Source organism: Quercus robur, chromosome 3 (genome assembly GCF_932294415.1).
Source record: "Quercus robur chromosome 3, dhQueRobu3.1, whole genome shotgun sequence".
Classification (NCBI taxonomy): Eukaryota; Viridiplantae; Streptophyta; class Magnoliopsida; order Fagales; family Fagaceae; genus Quercus; species Quercus robur.
In genome coordinates, this window is record NC_065536.1 from 15528340 (window position 1) to 15548590 (window position 20251).

The following is a 20251-nucleotide window of genomic DNA, read 5'->3' on the forward strand; positions in this document are numbered from 1 at the left end:
TACTTCAATTAACAATTGATAATACATTCTCAAAAAACAATTGATAATAGAAACTATCAGCATTGCCATGTTTCTAATGGTCCAGGATTTTTTTTAAGAGCGTTACATTTGGAAGGTGCAATTGTGCAAAGAATAGTTAGGTTATGAAAAAAAAAACTGCTTATGCTAGTGTAAGAAAAAATTATTTAATGCTCTAGGGTTAATTTTTCCCTCTGCACCTTAATTATTTTGAATTTAGCCACTGTTGTGTGAAAAGGGAGCATTACTCTAAAATAATAAATATTAATTACTTTAGCAAACATATCCCAAATTGATTTTAATTTGGTTATTTACTACAGACAAATTGGACTAGCAACCTTTTAATTGATAAACTTTAATTAATGTACCTGTTCGCTTTCAGGAATGACTTCTCCAGCATCAATTATGTCTGAATTTTGTGTACTTAAGAAGATCATGAGCTTTGGAAGACAATGTAGTAGTAAGCGACGCAATTGAGGGAACAACGTCATATCTCTGTCTTCTATTCTGCCCTCTTCTTTTTCGACTATTGCACTCATGATGCTGCATTCTCTTATCTCTAATGTTTGAAGTTGTGAGAGGCTTTTAGCTATGGATGATGAGAAGATAAACTTTAGTCTCTCACAATGTTCCACTTTCACAATGCTTAAGTTACCAAAGGATGTGAACGGAATTTGTCCATGACATATTTCTTCCAAGTTGATCATGTTTTTGAGAGAAAATATCTCCAAGACAGGAAAGACAACATCAGCAATAGCCAATCCCTTTGAATAGATGATGTACTTCATCTCAGAATTATTTTGGACATGTAGATGCTTCAGTTGTTGGAAGCCTTTGCTATCTAATTCAGATATGATACTCTTAACACCTTTTAAGTCATCCAAACTCAAATCTTCTATTCCACTCAACAACATCTTGATCCCCTGCTCTAATTCAAAGCTCGAATTCAACTTGAGTTTTAGTGCTCTTGAGCTTTCAGATTTGCCAAACTGATCCCACACATCTCCTATAAATATTTGGTATCTTTTCAACTTCTTAAACAACAAATTTTTTGGCAACATGTTGGCATTTGGAATATTTACTTCTAAAGTGGTCAACAACGATAAATGCTTTAACTCTGCCAGACTAGCTCTTTCGTTGTTCACTCCTTCAAGCTCCCATTGAGTGAAGCTATTACGGACATATAACTCTTCTAGTTGTTTCAAGTTTGATAGGACTTTGGGTGGAATCACTTCAAGTTTGGTACAATCCCTCAAATCCAACAACCGTAAATGAGTCAAGAGACCTATTTCTTGTGGCAATTGTGTTAATTTGGAGCGAAGAAGGCTAAGAATTTCTAGATTTTTCAACTCTCCAATCACTGCAATATCTTTCAAAACACATCGATCCAGACACAATGTTTGTAGGTTTGTGAGGAGATTAATTGATGAAGGAAGTGATGGAAGTCTCATTTTAGTTAAATCTAAAACTTTGAGCTCCCTCATTCCTTGGAAAAAAGTTTCTGAAATTTTAAAATCCCGATCTCTGCCATGCACTAACAAGAATTTTAACTTCGGACAAACCAACCCGTCAGGAAGTTCATGGATATCCTCCGCACGAACTGAGATTGATGTGCACATTTTTAGTGCATCTTCATCTGGCCATTTTACTGGATCGTCATTTCTCACCGAGAACACATTTTCATCCTTGGCAATTAATATGGCGACATCACGAACAAGATCATGCATACGGACATACTTGCTCGTACGAGGGTCTTCGAGCAACAAACAAGAGTCTTTGAGGATCCGAACCAGCGTATACACTTTATTTCGAGCTTCTTCCAATGTACGGATGCCAGGAAATAAACACAGGCCAAAACAGTATTTTATCAAGTCCAGGTAATCAATGGTAGGACCCATTTGACTACATAGTAAAAAGAAGGACTTGACCACTGGACTTCCAAGATGATTGTAACTCAACTCTATTTTTGAATATATAGCTGCTTGCATTCCTGTGAGGTGTACAGGGGAGGGTCTCCTTAGTTGTTGTAGTGCATCTTCCCATTCAAACAAACTCTTATTTTTTAATGCCGTTGCAACTGTTACAATTGCGAGAGGCAAACCTGCACACACTTGAGCCACCTGCGTTGCGATGGATCTCAAATTAGGATCTTTGAGAGAATCACCCGCCATCTTCTCAAATAAACTCCATGCTTCATCTGGGGATAAAACATCAAGCTCAAATTTTTTTTGCGTATTCATCTCACAAGATAATATATCTCTATCTCTGGATGTCAACAATATTTTACATCCATTACAAGGAATTCCTATCGCCTCCAAATCAAGTTTATTCCATATATCATCTAGGATAACAAGTACTTTCTTGTTTCCTTTTAGCCTCTCTCGTAGACGAATTGCTCTTCCAGGTACAGTCTCCACGTCATCAAACTTAAGATCTAGCATGTCCGCTATTTCTCCTTGAATTTGTCTTAGATCTGGGCTCTGCATCACAGTTGCCATAGCGACCTCGTCAAATAACTTTTCTTTTTTGGCTTGCCAAACAACTTCTCTCACAAGTGTAGTCTTTCCTGCACCGGCCATCCCCCACACCCCAATCATGTTGATATTAACATCTTCCAGTGCCACCATAAGTCCATTCAGAGTTGACATTCTTGAGTTAAAGCTCATGTAATCCATATTGGAAACCTTATCAAATCCACCATTTTCCAAGACTTCATCAATATCTTTCGCTATCTTCTTTGCTTTCTTACTTAGCTCATGTCGTAGCTTCAAGTTCAAGCATATCCCATAGGAACACTTAATCTTTGCTCTTGCTTCATCTTCAAGAACTTTCCTTCTTAATCTTTGCTCTTGCTTCATCTTCAAGAACTTTCCTAACCTTCCCCATAATCACATCCACATTTTCTAACCACCTGTTAACATCAGCTTTATTTTCACTGCAGTTTCCTATACCAGCATCAACTAAATGTTTCACCCTTTCTCTAAGCTCCCCCAGCTTCTCTGCCTGTTTCTTCATATTATCAATGTTGCTGCTGTAGTGAAACGAATAACCCAGCCATTGTCCAACAGTTTTAACTAGTTTTTCAATGAGAAATTGACCAAATGGATCAACCACGTTCTCGATGAGCCACTGTCGAATGGACTCGCCAATTTGTGTTGCCACCGCAGTAGCAATGACAACAATCACAGTAGCAATCACACCAAGAGCGTCCATTCCTATTTCAATAGCTTTCACACCACAATTTACTGCTTCACCATCCATCCAGTCATGCCTAGTTTTAGATATTCAAAGCGTAATATTAGAAAACAGGAGTTGGTAAATGGTAAGACTCAATATATTAAAATTCATATATAATGAAAGACACTGTTCTTTTAAAAAAAAAAAGCCCCAGGACAAATTCGGGCTCAAATAAATTATAATTACCAACACATTTTTCTTACTAATAATTTTTACAAAAATCTTACATTTTATACAAATTCTTATCCATCAAATCTTTCTCATGTGTAACCCTTAGTATTGACAAAAATCCATGTGATATAAAATAATCTGAATGTTACTTTCCGTTTTTTAGTATATTAGATAGTTTTTTATACACCTAATAGCCACAATCTGAAGAAAAAGTTTGCATGAATTGAATGATTAATATTGTTCCATTAATCTTATGATTTTTGTTCGTCATACATACGGCAAAAAACTGACAGATGTATAAAATACAACACAAAGGAGAAAAAACTAAGAGAAGGACAACTGAGAGGCCATTAGGTAGTAGTGTTTTAATCTTAAACACTTTTGTTAAATCCAACCCATGATATGAGAAGTTCAGAGGTTTTCTTATTATTTTGGAATCCCATATTGGCTAGAAAAATAATAGAGAGATGCACTAATCAATCAATATATATATATATGTAAAAGTAGAGACATCATGTGGAAAAATATGAGGTTCTGCTAAGGGGCATATTCTATGCAAAGAGAATTAAAATATTCTCAAGTGCCACATCAGAGATAAGAAAAATTAATTTCATTTGGTTTAATATTTCAAGACTTTTCTAATTAAAAAATAAATATTCTTTGTATCATTTGGTTCAATGTTCCAAGATTTTTCATCCCTCACACATACACACAAAACTCATTGCATTTTAATTCACCATTTTCACCCCATGCACTTCTAACCCTTTATATATATTTACCCATAACCCTTTATGTCATCCTATGTCGAATAGACACAGACCAAAAACAATGTCATTTACCTTCAGGGGCAGAGCCACTAGGCTCCTTGCCCCCCCCCCCCCCCCCCTCCAAAAAAATTTTCAAATTTCCACTAAAGTATTTAAAAAAATTACGTGGGCTCCCCCAAAACTTAAGATCTGCCCCCCCTCCCCCCGCCCCCCCCATATTATTCTCAACCATTTTTCTAGAGTTCTAGACTTTTAGTCCAATACAACTTCAAACTAAGCAAAAAACTTGGCCCACGTCCGGCCCCACCAGCTAGCCCCAATTCTCTAAGCAAACAAAATTATTCTTTTCTAAACCATATCACTTCCAGCCCAACCCGAATCCAAAATCTGAAATACCTAATTAAACACAAACAAATGGCATTCAATCCTCACCGTCTGAAAAAAGAAATCATCACCGTCTAAACAATCTAAAAGAGAGAACAAATGAACAATCTTCATGCCTCACGCCTTTGCCTTAGTTTTTTACCTTTTTAGTTCACGCCTCCAACTCCAATAGTGTCACGCTCACTGGCTCTCGCCTCTGCCTGACTGCCTTAAAAACCCTGCCGGCTCACCATGATGCCACTGCCTCCATCAGCTCACCGTGACGCCGCTACCTCCACCAACCTGCTGAACTAGCCTTCATTGCCTCAACAGCTCAACCTCAACTCAAGCCCTCACTTTAATTCCTCAAGGTATCTCTTTCATTCTTTACTTGACTCCTCTCTCTTTTTCTCTACAACTAAAGTACTGAACTAAATACTGATACTTGAATAGAAATATCAAATATGTGTACGTGATTTTCCTTTGCCAGCAAAGCAATTTATACTTATTACTTTGTCTTTTGTCTTGTTGTGTTCGTTGTTATTGTATTATTTATTATTTAATCAATTGACTCTAAGACTCAGACTAACCTTTTCCCTTTCGGCTTTTGTGTTGTTTGTCTTGTCCCTTGAGTGGGGGCCAAGTGGGGCTTGCATTGTGTAAGTAAATTATAAATAAATAAATAAATAATTTAATCTATGGAAGGAAATTAGGGTGAGGGCCGTGAATCTATCACAGAGTGTAGGTATTTGGTTTTTAGTCATTACATTATATAGCGTAGTGGGGTGTTGTAAATTTATTTGGTTTATGTTGTTTGTTTATACTTTTGATTGATTTGTTTATTTAGGTTTTTTTATCCTAAAAGGTCATTATTTAACTACAAATGTATTTATATTATAATTCATGTAAGAATGAATTTTATATGATAATTTATTATCTCTCTCTCCCAAATTAGTTTATCATTTGTTTGTGATGAGTCTTGAAGGGAAGATAAAGTTTGCACTTTGTGAAGATAAAGTTTCCAAGGTAAATGTTTTTTTGATTTATTACCTATTTTTGATTAGTTAGATATCATGTGGCAGTGGGTGTTAAATTGTTTGGTTTATGTTGTGTACTTGTGTGTTTAATTTTTGCTTTTGTTTGAGGGGTTATTCTTAACTAAAAAAATAAAATAAAATACAGGAAAATTTTAATAATAGGAATGATGATAGGTTGATTGTTTAAATTATAGTGGAAATTTTGTTTTTTTTTTTTCTTGAGTATGAATAACATCCATATAATTAAGTAAAAATTTCTAATTAAGATTTTATTTTTTAAGTTCTTTTCAGGTTAATTTTTGAGTCATATTCTTAAAGCTAAAAGAATTATGGGCAAACGAAAAACAATTGATGCATTCTTCAAGAAAAAAGATGTTAGCAATTCAGAATTTAGGACACCTGTGACTATAGAAACAAATGTGGCTGTAGATTTAAATGTTGGTACTTCAATGCTTGATGAACACCCCTCCAAATGTTCAAAATTCAATCTAAAGAGATAGATCGTGATTTAGGATCATGTAAACAAATATGTAAATTTTCTATCAACAAACAGATGAAATCCAACAAGCTTATCTCAAAAAAGGTCCATATCAACCTAAAAATATAGATTGTCCATACAACGACGATAGTCATTGTCATCGAAAATTGCCCCCCCATGTAAAAAATCCTGACTACGCCCCTATTTACCTTCAATCCTTCAATGACACCTACCTAGCTAGCTCTAGCATACATTGTTGTTTCATCTAATCCTAACCATTATGAGTTGGTTACAACCAAGGAAGGGAGGCTTGCATTTTATATTAAGTGACAACGACATTACGATTTTGATGTTAAGGTTGGACGTTGTGGATTTGTCAATTTTGTAAATGATGTGATTGACTGTGGGTGTTTGGGATGTATATTTTGTTTTCGAATTAAGGAGATAGATAAAGACACATTCTACATAAACTTTTATTCTATAATATTCCTCCAAAGTTGTTTTGTTTTGTTTTTGTTTTTATTTTTTTATTATTTTTTTTAATTTCTCGTTGATTCAATTGAATAATTGTAATGAATATGTGTGTGCAATTTATACTTGTTACTTTTTATGATGAACTAATTACTAATAAAGTTTTATAACAATTATGCTATAATACATATATAACATTCTCCAAAATCATTTTACATAAAACATTACAATATTATTCGTGCATCGCACAGATAACTTACTAGTTTTATCAAAAGTAGTAGTTTCACATTAAGTACAAAAGAAGTATGGAGATGTCTCCTTATAGTTGTGGACATACGTAGATAAATACATATTATATGCAAGTGCACAAGACGTACATACATCATATATTTCATATATTAAACTATATAATAAACGTTAAATCCTATCTTTCCTCTGCGAAAAGTGGCTACACTAACAGTAATCATTAAATTAGTTTATCTTATTAACTATTAGAGTAGTTTAATTTACTTAAACCTCTATTATCTTAGTTTTAAAAAATTAAAAAGTTTACTCCAATTAAATTTTATTTATCTTCTTCTCAAAAAAATTCTATTTATCTTATTAATTGTTATGACAATTTAATTTGAGTAAAACTCTACTATACAAATTTCAAGAAATTTAAAATTCTACTCAAATGAAAATTCTATTATGATTGTAAAGTTCATGTGTTTTGGTATAACCATCGTAATTATGTTTATAAATATATATATATATATATATATATACATATATATTGAGTTTTGATGTGTTTCAAAGTTGTAATTGAAGATCAAGTTGAAATCTCAAATTAAGCTTTCTCAAGAAAAGTACATTTTTAGCAGGTATCTCGATAGCTGGCTCGATACCTCTTGATAGCTATCTCAATATCTCTTTGTAGACTCCTCATTTTGTACATGTTGTGAACTTTGGTCCTCGGCTCCAATGATGAGCTTGACATACGTCAACCAAGGGTAATTAAAGAGTTCACAATAGTTTGGAAGTAATCATAAGGGTAATTGCTTTGAAAACAATGCTAAAAAATGACTTTTGCTCACTATTTTGACAATAACTTTTAATCCACAAGGGTAATTTAAAATGTCTCTTATGGTAAATTTCATGTTTGCATGATTAATTGCATGTATGTGTGTCATGATAAGGTAGAGGTCCTTAAAATCAAAGGTAGAGTCCTTCAACTCGAAAACATCCTTGATCTTCTTTTATGTCTCATGTAGTTTTTCACACTTCTTGTTGGAAGTGCATTAATCACTTTTTTAAGCACACTCCATTTTTGCATTTTATTGCATGTTTATTAACTTACAAAATGTTTGTCACTTCAGGCTTTTAACTATAGTTGCGGTGCAAGCATAGTTAAAAGAGTGGCAATTGTAAGTACCTCATTTTGTACCCATTAATAATCTTTGGTCCCTGGCCCCAATGATGAGCTTGACATACATCAACCAAGGGTAATTAAGGAGTTCACAATAGTTTGGAAGTAATCACAACTCAAAAGTGCTCAAATCGCTTTGAAAATAATTCTTAAAAATTACATTTTTTTCACAATTTTGATTATAAATTTTGATCCACAAATAATTTTTGAGTAATATTTGTTTTATTGGAAAGTAGACGTCCTGTAATTTAATTTGAAAATAAATTTTGCATAATTTAGATTTATATTGAGTGAGTTATGCTCAATTGAAGTTGGACTAAAACTATTGTCAAATTTAGGGTTTTTGGGAAGCATGCATATGCATGCACAGAACTTGCGTATGCAAGCTCATTCCTAGGTGCTCAAAACTTGAGTTTTGAGCCCCTAAAACATCATTCTTTGATGGGACCCACCCCCTAGACCCTTGGAAACATCCAAAAACCTCTAAAAAGCCCCCAAAACCTTTATTTTAAAGTCTAAGTACTCACCTTATGTCTCCAATCCAAACCCTAGATAAAAAGAGTTTATTTTTTGTCTCCATCTTTTCTAAACCCTATCCCCTCTTTTCTGAAAAGAGGGAATAGGATTCAGAAACCTTTTTGTTCTTGAGTTGTGATTACTATGTTTTATTGTGTTCTTTAATTTCCTTTGTTTCCTCAATCTAATCATTGTGTTTTAGATACTAAGGGGTCGATTAAACAAACTTTAAACTCATAATCTTAAGCAAGGTGAGTGTTCTTTCCATGAACCCCTCCTTTTCTTAACATGGTTCACGAGTTTCTTAACATAGTTTTTCCAATTGTTATATGATATGCTTGATGTTCTTTATTCATTTTGATATGTATTAATATGATTTTGGGTTGATTATACTCTATTCTATTTGTTCTTATGTTATATTTAATATGTTCTTGGTGTGATGTTAGCTTAATATTAATATTTTTGTTTTGTTCAATGATTATGTTATTGGTTTTGTCATATATTAATATAACCTTGATGTAGTTTTATTTAGTTTTGGCGTTTCCTCTTATTTTTTTATTTATTTTTTTTCCAAACTCAAGAAAGCATACGATTCAATAACAGGTGATTTTTACTGTTTCTATGTTAAGGATGCATATGCATACTTAAGTATGTGCGCATGTTTTTGAATATGCGTACGCATGGTTAGTATGTGTATGCACCTCGAACCCAGATTTGGGCAAAAATCTTGTTTTTATTAATTTAGTTATTTTTCATGTCATTTGATTCTTTTTTACTCTATTTAGGTTAATTTTTTATGTTTATTTGCTTTCCATATTTTATTTGGTCAATCTTGCCATGTTTGTTTTATTTGATATTTTTTCCTTGTGTGTTTCGTTTAATTGTTAGTTTCCATGGTTAATAATATTTCTTTAATTTAATTTTAATGTGTTTCTTTTTCTATTATTGTGTGATATTTAATATGTTGTGTGTGTCTTTTTAATTAAGGGCATGATGTATGTTTAGGCTAAGGATCATGGCTCTCTTAATAAACTCTTTAATTATATATTGTCTATCAACACATAACGGAGGTCAGCCCACAAGCCGGTCGATCTTGAGTGCCTAACACATTCTCAAGTCGTACCTAAACTCCGGACCCATAATTTGGTATGCAAACATATGCATATAAGCGAATGGCCCAAAAAGCCTAATTTGGTTCCTAGACCTAAACCACGAGGCGAATCCATTTTTACCCTCCACTTGGTCCACTCCAGGCCAAGGCGTACTTTCCACAAGGGAACCTCTCGATCTATCAAGCCAACCTTTTGCCTCCACGGTAGCTAGCTCAATACTTCTCGATCTATTGAGCTTCACGTTTTAGCAAAAATCGGCAACACGAAAAGATCCATAACTTGTCTGTTTGAAACCCAAATTCAGATCCATTTGAACCAATATTTAAGGGAAATTATAAGACATATATTGGAAGGCTTTTTAGAGAGCAAAAAACTCTTTCTGTGTTGTCAAGGCTTTTGTATCCAAGTTCTCTCAAATTCACCTTTTTGAAAAGTTTCAAAGTAAATTTGAAGTTTGTTTGGTGAAGAAGTTGAAGCCATGGCAACCACCACAAACTAGCTGCTTTGAAGAAAACCCTCAAGAAGTTCTTAAACTCAGTCAGAGGTTTTGATTGTGATTGTGGGTGTGTCATCCATGGAGTGCTCATATATTATAGAATTCAAAGGTTCTAATGAGATAAAAGATTTTTACTGTAAGTTCATCTATTGAGATTGTAGAGTCTAAGGACAAAAGTTTTGTACTATATCTTAAACTTCTCTTTACTATAGTGGATTGTTTTTTGGGAAAGTTTCTGCCTAAGTTTGTTTTTACTATGAAATTAGTTTATTTTATTGGTTTTCCTAGGTCATCATATCTTATGTTATTTACTATTTCGGTGCACTAAATCCAATAAAATGCCAGCATATGACAATTTCTAGATATATGGCAGCATCCTACTGGGTCCAGTGCACAGGACACTAGACCCAAGCCGAATTCTTTTCATAGTGTGTTTGGATTATACTTTTTCTATTTGCTTAAAGTTGACAAAAGAACAATATCTAGAAAACCAAAGGCTTAAAAAAGATGTATATAAAAAAATAAACTAAAAGATAAAGTTAATCCAAATGCATGCTAAATGGATTGGATTTAAATATATATATAATAATTTTTCTTATGACAATATTACTACTTTTTGCTCGAGGACTAGCAAAATGTAGGTCCAAAAAACTTGTTGTGAAATTTTAAAATACTCGCAAGTGTACGAACCGTACCGAAGTATAGTTGGACAAGAACGAGGTCGAACCCACAGGGACTTGTATGAATGTAGGAAAATTAATTAAACCTTAACCAAATTAATCCTAATCTAGTTTAAATAAAAATTGGTTGGTTGCAATAAAATAAACTAAGCAAATAATAAAATTAAGCAAATAATTAAACTAAGTAAAAGATATAAAGTAATAAAAAGATGTAAACAATTAAGAGAAAGGAATTAAGGTTTTGGAATCCGCCTTGTAAGTCATATCAGCATATATTTATGATCATTAATTTTTCCCAACCACTACATGATAATCTAGAAATCAATCTTGCTATCATGGAAAATATCATCATTAAAATCCTTATTTTAAAATCAAAAGCATGTTCTTCTTCGCTTCTTAAGTATAAAACCAAATCATCAATTGTATCTGTAGCCAAACAAATCACAAGATATATCCAATTCTAAAAATCAAATCATAAATTGTATCCATTGACAGACAAATCACAAGTGATATCCAATTTTATAATCAAGAATTAATAAACCAAGCATTCAATTAATTAAGACAAATCCTAAATCATGAGAAAAACATGATTGAACTCATATCTAGAATCTCATCTTAGTCAATTGATATGAAGCAAGAACAATTTAAATCATTAAAGAACAACTATTGTGGGAAAAATCAAATCACATAAATATTATTGATAATCCTTAACAAGGTTTCATCCTCAACCCTAATTATAAATTTAGCTACTCATAGTAATTGAAAGAAAACACAAAAATAAAATACTAAACATTAAACTAGACAAATAAAATAAAACTAACTGTCATGGAAGAAAACCAAAGAAGTAGCCGCACTCTCTATACATTCAGCCCTCAGCCCTAGCACTAGCCTCCACGAATTTTGCCCTAAAGAGCCCTTAAATAGGTTAAGGAATCCTATTACAAGTTGAATTCTGGTTTGGAGAAAATCCCAGATTTTTAGGCTTCACTTAACCGACTATTTTGGCCCATTTAACGTCAGAATTTGGACTTTTGGTAAACTACAAAGTTGTAGCCCTTTAAGTTAACGTTCCAGCCCAACTTGAATCATCTCCATTGGACATCTGAGCTGAAAGTTATGCCAAAAATACTAACTGATGTGTAGTCTGGAATCCTAATCCGAATTGGACTTGGATTTGAAGCAAATTTCCTTTGATTCCTTACTCCAATTGGACTTAAATTTAATTGGGTCGGTCTTTTCTTGAATTCATGCCTGGCTGGATGTAAGTTGGCTTGATTCAATTGGCTTAGCCCCACTTTGCATGTAAAGCCCTTGTTACCTACAACACAAAGATATTATATTAATTAGTCACAAAATAACATAAAAGTAAGGCTAAATATGTAGATATGTGAGTACTTTATTGTATATATTTCATGCACATCACTACTCGATCTCAATTTTAAATAAAAAGTTGAATATATAGGGGTATTTCGGAAAATTTAATTTCTTTTAACTTAATTTCATTTTTTCTAATTCCTTCCAAATTTTGAGAGAATGAAAATTTGAAGTTTTGAGGGAATAAATAGCATTGATGTTTCCTCCTATCTATTCTATTTTCTTAATCGCATCAACAACTTATTGACAGCAATGTGCAAAATGAAATTTTTTTGAAACTCAGTGACCAAAATGAATGCTTTTATAAGTACCAAAATAATAATTTCCCAAAAATATAGGGGGGGAAGTGTTTTTGTCAACATTTTATTCTTTCTTTCTTTCTTCTTCAGCCCTTTCTTTTAGGGGACAGTAGATGCGAAGTAAAACCAATTTGGGGCTGGACTATGATGAGTTAATGACAACTGAAGTAAAGCCAGATAATTGAATCAAACGACAGATTAACGAGTAAAAGGAAGAGTATCATTGCCCATTTAAAAAGTACCTTTGCCCATCCTACCAAATATTGACAATTGAGCAAAAAAGCAGGCTGTTTTCCATTCCTTCACACAAACTGCAAAGAAATTGATCAACTACGGTAAAAAATAAATAAAAAAACATTTGTCAGTGTTTCACTTTTACAATAAAACGATTACTAAAGAGCAAAATATCTTTAATTAATCTGTGATTTAGTAGGCATTGTTTTCTATTACTATTACTAAAGAATAAAAGCAGTTGATCAAGGACAGTCAATATGCTGAAAAATAGATACAATTTAATTCTTTTTTTCTTTTTCTTTTTCTTTTTTTGCATTTTTAACTTTTTTTTAGAGAAGTAGAGCAAATAAAATCAATTTAGAATGGCTATAGCCAGCAACTGCAATAAGAATCAAAAATTAAAATCACCCATCATAAAAGAAGGAAATCAAATAGAAAATCCCAAGGGGTAGCACAGTTGATCGAGAACTGCACTTATTTTTACAACAAAATTAAAATAAATAAAGATTCTAAAGGAAGTACCCCTCTCCTTCGCAAAAAAGTAGCAAGCTATTTTTCTAGAAGATCATGTTGTTTACTGTGAAAGTTGGGACTAGGTTTTTTTTTTTTTTGAGTTAAGTGGAAACAAACTGAGAGGATGACAGCATGAAAGCTGCGACGAAAATTAATTCAAAGGAAAATGAAAACAAGGAAAGGAAACCAAAGAACGTATTCTCCTTCAAGCTTCAGCTGGAACCTATGGAATCAAAACAGAGATGAGGATTGCACTAATAACCAAATGAGAGTCAAAGAATGATATTAAACTTGTCAACTTGGAAGGTAAGAAAAAAAAAATAGCCTGTGAATTGAATAGTGTCTAGATGCAGATACTGTGTATATGACGTGTAATTAAGAAAGAAAGTTAACCATCAAAGCATATTACTAAAATTTCAAATCCAGCTACCATGATAATGACAATTAACCTAATACTGTATAATATAATTTGAAAACAACCTAATGGTCCTAATCTCTTCTTGTCAGCCGCTTGATGCATTTGGGGCCTAAGGTCTGTTTGGATACAACTTATTTTTGCTAAAACTGAAAACTGAAAACACTGTAACAAAATAATTTTTAAATGTGTGAATAGTACCGTGAGACCCATTTTTAATTAAAATTTGGATGAAAAAATATGTTTGTGGGTTCCGTGAACAATGCACGGACCCACAAACAGTGTCATTTCAGACCAATATGTGGCCGTCCAAGTGCTAGTGGGTCCCGTGCACTGTGCACGGTGCATGGAACCCACTGGCAGGTTTGTCCTCCACGTGAAACCAACTTCAGGTTAAAAAAAAAAAAAAAAAGGGAGAAAACGTGAAGGAGAAAAACGCAACGTGAATAAGTGCAATCCAAATTGCACCCTAATATGAAAATTCAAATTGAGGTCTTTTATATATTTAAATACAACTTTTAAAAATATTAAATATTATTTAAACTCTATTATTTTATTGGCGAAAACACCATTTTAGTCCCTACATTTTGGGGTTACGGTCAGTTTGGTTCCTACATTTTAGTAGCAATCAATTTGGTCCTTGTTATTTTCAACTTGTAGTCAATTTAGTCCCTACCGTTAACTTAATAACGGAAAATGCTTACGTGGCAAACGGTCTGCCTTGTTGGCGTACATGTGGCTAACATAATAATAAAAAATCAATTAATTAAATATTATAAAAGCCATATCAGCATTTTAATAATAAAAGAAATCCATGTCAGACAAAAAAATTCCGAAAAGATTAATTAAAAGAAAAAAAAATAAAGAAAATGAATTTTTAAAACAATCCTCACTTTCTTTTATTTTCTTTAGAATTCTTGCACTTTCTTATTTTCCAAACACAGTATACCCAGCAACACCCAACACCCAGCAACACCACAATATGAAATCAAATCCCAATACCGAGTGTTCAGCCAAAAAAATCCCAATACCAACATTAGCACTAAATAAGCACTCTAGAATGAATTTAAAATTAAGTTTAATTTTTTAAATACCCATTATCTCCCTTTAAGGGACAATTCAAATCCCAAGACTCCTGGATTTGGAAGAGTATCTGCTCATGTCTGAATTCCCCTCTGATACAGGCTAAATGGAGAGTAGGGAATGTAGGGAAGATATGCTCATTTGGCCTCTATATAATAGGGGAGTTTCTGAAGTTAAAAGCGGATATCAGCTTCTTGCAAAAGGCACTCAACATAATATTCACACTAGTACAAACAGTGAATGGATTTGGAAGAATTTATGGAGGTTGAAAATTCCATTCGTACTTATTATCCTTTCGTGGAAATTTCTGAATAATTCTCTTCCAATTATATTGTGTATCGAGAGAAGGTATATTGTCCCAGATAATTAAGGTGTGTGTCTTGTGTCACTTAGAAGAAGGGGATTTAGATCATCTCTTCCTTCCCTGTTGGGTATGGGGTTTTTTTTTTGGCTAAACAGTCGGTATTGGGATTTGATTTCATATTGTGGTGTTGCTGGGTATATTGTGTTTGGAAAATAAGAAAGTGCAAGAATTCTAAAGAAAATAAAAGAAAGTGAAGATTCTTTTAAAAAATTCATTTTTTTTTCTTTTAATTAGTCTTTTCAAAAAAATTTTGTCTGACATGGATTTCTTTTATTATTAAAATGCTGATGTGGCTTTTATAATATTTAATTAATTGATTTTATATTATTATGTTAGTCACATGTGTGCCAACAAGGCAGACTGTTTGCCACGTAAACATTTTCCGTTAGTGAGTTAACGGTAGGAACTAAATTAACTACAAGTTGAAAATAGCAGGGACCAAATTGACTGCTACTAAAATGTAGGGACTAAATTGACCGTAACCCCAAAATGTAGGGACTAAAATGGTGTTTTCGCCTATTTTATTTTAGATGCAAAATTATTACTAATCAACATGAAACCTGTAGAATTTATTTTTTAGAAAGTCTATGGATACAAAATTTGACAAAACTTTTCACACCTGTTGATGTGGTAAAATAATAGTAATAAGTAAAATAATGATGTTGGTGGTGGACCTAGATGAGAACTAGTTAAAATTGACCAACTCAACTATTATGAAAAATGTTGAGTTTTTTTGTGTATTTTTTTTTTTAAAGTGTTACATTCACATTATTTTTCACAACAAATTCTAGGTGTTAAGTTATTACTGGTTCTAATTTGAACTTATCACCAAAATTATTTTTTTGCTATCAATAACAACATCCTACTTAGGATTTGTTGTAAAAGTGTTGTGAAAAATATTGTGAACATAGCATTACTATTTCGCTTTTTTTCTTGTTTTTCATTTGAAAAAAATATTATTTTATTTATAGACTAATATTTGAGCTTAATTAAATTAAAATTTTGGGCCTTTTTTATACTCGGGGTCTTAGGCGACTGCATCAATGACTTATATCATTAAGCTAGCATTGGTTAGCAATCCAATAATTTAAATCCTTATTATCTGTCATTCACGTTACCCTCCCCCCCCCCCCCCCCCCGGCGGAACTTTCTTAACTATAATTTATAACATTAAAAACAAAAATTACAATACGGTTCATTGCCAAGTTGCAACTAACAAACCATAATCAAATTATAGCTCAGTGCCAAGTTTAGTGAGGAAAGAAAGTTCAAACAAGGAAACAAGGCGTGCTATATTTAAAGTTTTGAGTTGTGCCTTTTATTTAGGTGAAGATGCTATATTGGTCACTATATTTTAGGATTACAGCCAATTTAATTTATATTATTTTCAATTTGCAATTAATTTGGTTCCGTTAACTCATAAACAGAAAATGTGTACATAGTAAACGGTGTGCATAGTTAGCACACTTAGTGTTGACATAGTTAACAAAATTTTTAAAAAAATTAATAAACATTAAAAAAATGTGAGAAAAAACAAAACAAAATAATTTCCCACAAAAGTTCTTTCTTGTTCTGGAAATCAATAACTCATGTTTTTTATCTAATTATACAAATCATAAAACACCCATTAGGTCGGATTTACAAAGAACTGTTTCACAAACTTGGCTCTAATCTACTCAGATCTACAAACAAAAAGGCAAAAAATTAAAGAAATATCTGAGCCTAAGATCTGAGGGTACCACCACTGTCATGGAGGTTCAAGAAGATTGAAGACTTTTCGTTCTACTGATGTAGACTCGATCTCTGCCACTAGCAAAGCTAATCAACATCAGTACAACAAATTTCCACCCTTTCACGCAAGTGACCAGTAGAACAAATCAACATCGGATCCATTTCTTGGTCTCATCGATGATAATGCAAAGGCCAAAGTTATATATTTTTGAATTATATCCGAGTCAAGGTCAAGGTTGGATTATGCCTAGGTTAGAAAATTTTAATTTTTGTATTGGGAATATTCTTGCTGTAATGTGCGACATATTTGGTTGTTTAGTGGAGGCGTTGTAAGTGCTTGATGAAATGCCGAAGCAGAACATCACTCTGAATATAGTACGCTAGGCTTCAAAGTTTTGTTTTTCCTCGTTTGGTTTCGTGGGAAAATATGGGAAAATTGATGAAAGTTTATTTTTCAGTTTTGGTTTTCTTTTCCCATATCTTTTACAATTAAGAAATATATATATTTTTTCTTTTTCCCTTTAAATGTTGACATGGAATTTTTTATTTTTATTAAAAATATTTATTATATTTATGAGGAGTGCTACGTTCACAATATTTTCATAACAAATCATAAGTGGTAAGTTGTTATTAGTTCTAATTTGAATCTACAACTTAAATTACCCATAACAACCAATAACAATCCACCACTTAGAATTTGTTGTGAAAATGTTGTGGACATTTCCCTTATTTTATTAGTTACGTCAGATTTAAGTTTGCCAACTATATACATAATTTGCCACCTAGGCATTTTCTATTAGTGAGTTAATAGTAGAAATTAAATTAATTGCAAATTGTAAATAACAGGAATTAAATTGACTATTACCAAAATTTAGGACCAAATTATCTGTGACCCCAATATACAAGGACTAAAATAGCATTTTTTCCTATATGTTATTTTAATTATTTTTTTTTTATAATTTTTTGGTACGCATTGACTCTCTATTCAAAATATTTTCACATAACAAATCATTAAGTTGTTATTAATTCTAATTTGAATCTGTACTTAGGATTTATTGTGAAAATTGAGAAAGAAAGTGAGAAAGCACCTTACTTCAATGCTAAAGGCTATGGATTGCATTTATATGAGTTTCTTGGAATTCTTATTGGGTCATGTTAATGAGTTCACTTAAGATAATTGTTAATAAACCATTTTAGGAAAGTTTTGACACCACTCTCATGGAAAATATAAAAAGCCATTAAAAAAATTAATTTCTTTATCATTTTCCCATAAAATATTTATAAAAATTGTTCCTAAACTAAGGCATCTATTAACATTTCCCATTCTTATTAGCCAAACAACCAACTTGTAACCAACTTGGCTCCACACCTCTTGAAATCTTACCACTAACTAACTTGAGATTGTAAGTGTCCTCCACAACATTACAAGAAGCAAGAATTTTTAGTTTATCCTCAACAGAGGCCACCACAACATTTTCTTTTGTTTGTGGAAGAATATTAATGATCATTGCAATTTCCATTTCCTCATTTCCTTTATTAGTAATAGGTACAAGAATCTTGGGAAAACAATCAAATGTTCACTCCACTGGATTTAGTTCGGTTTATGGCGTTTTCATCCCCATGGTTGGAAAGTATAACCAAAGCCTCATAAACCTCTTTAGATTTCTCATTCCCATACAATTGCTCAACCAATGCAACAATAAACTACATGGTAGTGCCAAGTTCCCAACTTGTCACAACTCTGCCATCTACTCTTTATTCTGCAGCAGTTGCACTAGGAGCTAATTGCTCCATAAATGATCGATAACAGGTTGTTTTCTAGCCCTTCAGTACACCCTGTTGCCCAAGAGCCACAACAGCAGGCAAATCACAAACTGTACCACAAATCCTCCCATATGCTACCTGATTCTTCACCAAGTTTCTAGAATAACAAAATCTTTAAGACTATGTATTACAAGTGTTTATAGAAGTTTCTTGCAAATGTTATTAGCCAAATAAGCAACCAACAACTTGTAACCAACTTGGCTCCACCTCTTGCAATCTTACAACTAACTTGACTACTCTTGATTAGGAGGCTAACGATGTGATTACAAAAATTACACCTTATAGTATGTTTGGGTTCATTACACTAGGGAGATTTAAGCAGAGCCACCACATCTGTTAATATTTCATAGAGATACAGTATTCACCCTAATAAAAAAACCTTGTATGCATAATAATAGGATATTCTCCCACAGACAAAGTAATGAGTTTCTCAGAATCACAAACTCAGCACCATGAGAAAGATAAATTAAACACAGTTCTAGAAGAAAAGTTCTCCAGCTGGGTGAAAAATCCATTTTCCTTTCATCTTAGTCATTCTTCTTAGAGGTGCTATTAAAAATTTAAAAGTACTTAAAGCTTTACCATCCTTTTTTTGTTTTGGTAAAGCAAAGGAAGAATTCATAGATGCTAAAAGAAATTGGGGACATGTGAGCTGCTGGTCTCTACAGAAAGGGGCAGGACCTAAAACTTTTTAATAAACTTAATACTCACTAATATGCAGATAGTGAACATATAAGATTTTTATAGTCGATAAATCCCGTTGCACTAGGAGGGGGAAAAAAGAAGAAGCATTGCAATGCTTATGGCAGAACTCACCGATTTTAAGCATATCAAAAGAAACTATAAGAAAAGAATGGAGTTCAAGAAGTTACAAGTTTCTCTTTGTTAAACTCTTATATCTTGAGTGCTTGAACTCCTCTCCTCTCTTAGCTTTGAAATGGTAACTTCAGACTGCAAAGGAGATCCAAAGACTTGATTGTGATAGAACAAGACACCAACTATTTTCTAAACATATTTATTATAAATTTTATAAAACAACAAAATTGAACTGATATCAAAATATCATATAAAAAAAGGAAATATAAATGGTCATTCCACAAATGATGACTACTCTAACTAATCAATTTGTAATGCAGAAAGAAGAATCCCGTAAGCTCCTCCCACCCACTCATACAGCTTCAAGATAAAAGAGAGTAAAGAATTTGATATAAGTGGGGAACAAATAACAAAGTCATCCCCATCACCACAAAAGTTTGCGAGTTCCAAATATTGGATGATCCTGTTGGTAAAACAAACAATAAGGGGCCTAAGCCAATATGCATTGCGAAGAATTAGAACAATCTTCATTTTCAATAGGGGCTTCATCAAAATATTTCAACCTTACCCCCAATTGAGAAGCGATGGCAACAATGGACCCTGCAGATACATAACAGATGCATAAGATTATAGAAAACACATCCTAATAATTCATTGGGAATGATAGTGAATGAACATGGAACCAGTGCATTTATTTTCAGAAGTCATACAATGGGCCAGCCCTACAACTGAAAGCGATAATGAATGGATATGCATCAACCAATTCCTTTTACTTGATTTCTAAATTTTAGTTGATCTAATACCAAAAAATCTCCTAGGGTCTAAGATTGGGTAGCCATTGATG

At 32.7% G+C, this 20251-nt stretch overlaps 1 protein-coding gene and 1 long non-coding RNA gene across 26 annotated transcripts in view; both read right to left on the bottom strand.

Moving 5' to 3' along the window:
• LOC126717238 (uncharacterized) overlaps window positions 1–20251 on the bottom strand; it is a 102332-nt gene that overhangs the window by 34611 nt on the left and 47470 nt on the right. The gene's annotated exons all lie outside the window — the stretch shown is intronic.
• LOC126717245 (uncharacterized) lies at window positions 2860–13477 on the bottom strand. Its single transcript, XR_007652486.1, has 3 exons — window positions 13184–13477; window positions 12670–12738; window positions 2860–3289 (listed from the first exon to the last, which is right to left on the bottom strand). It is a non-coding gene; the product is annotated as an uncharacterized LOC126717245 (long non-coding RNA).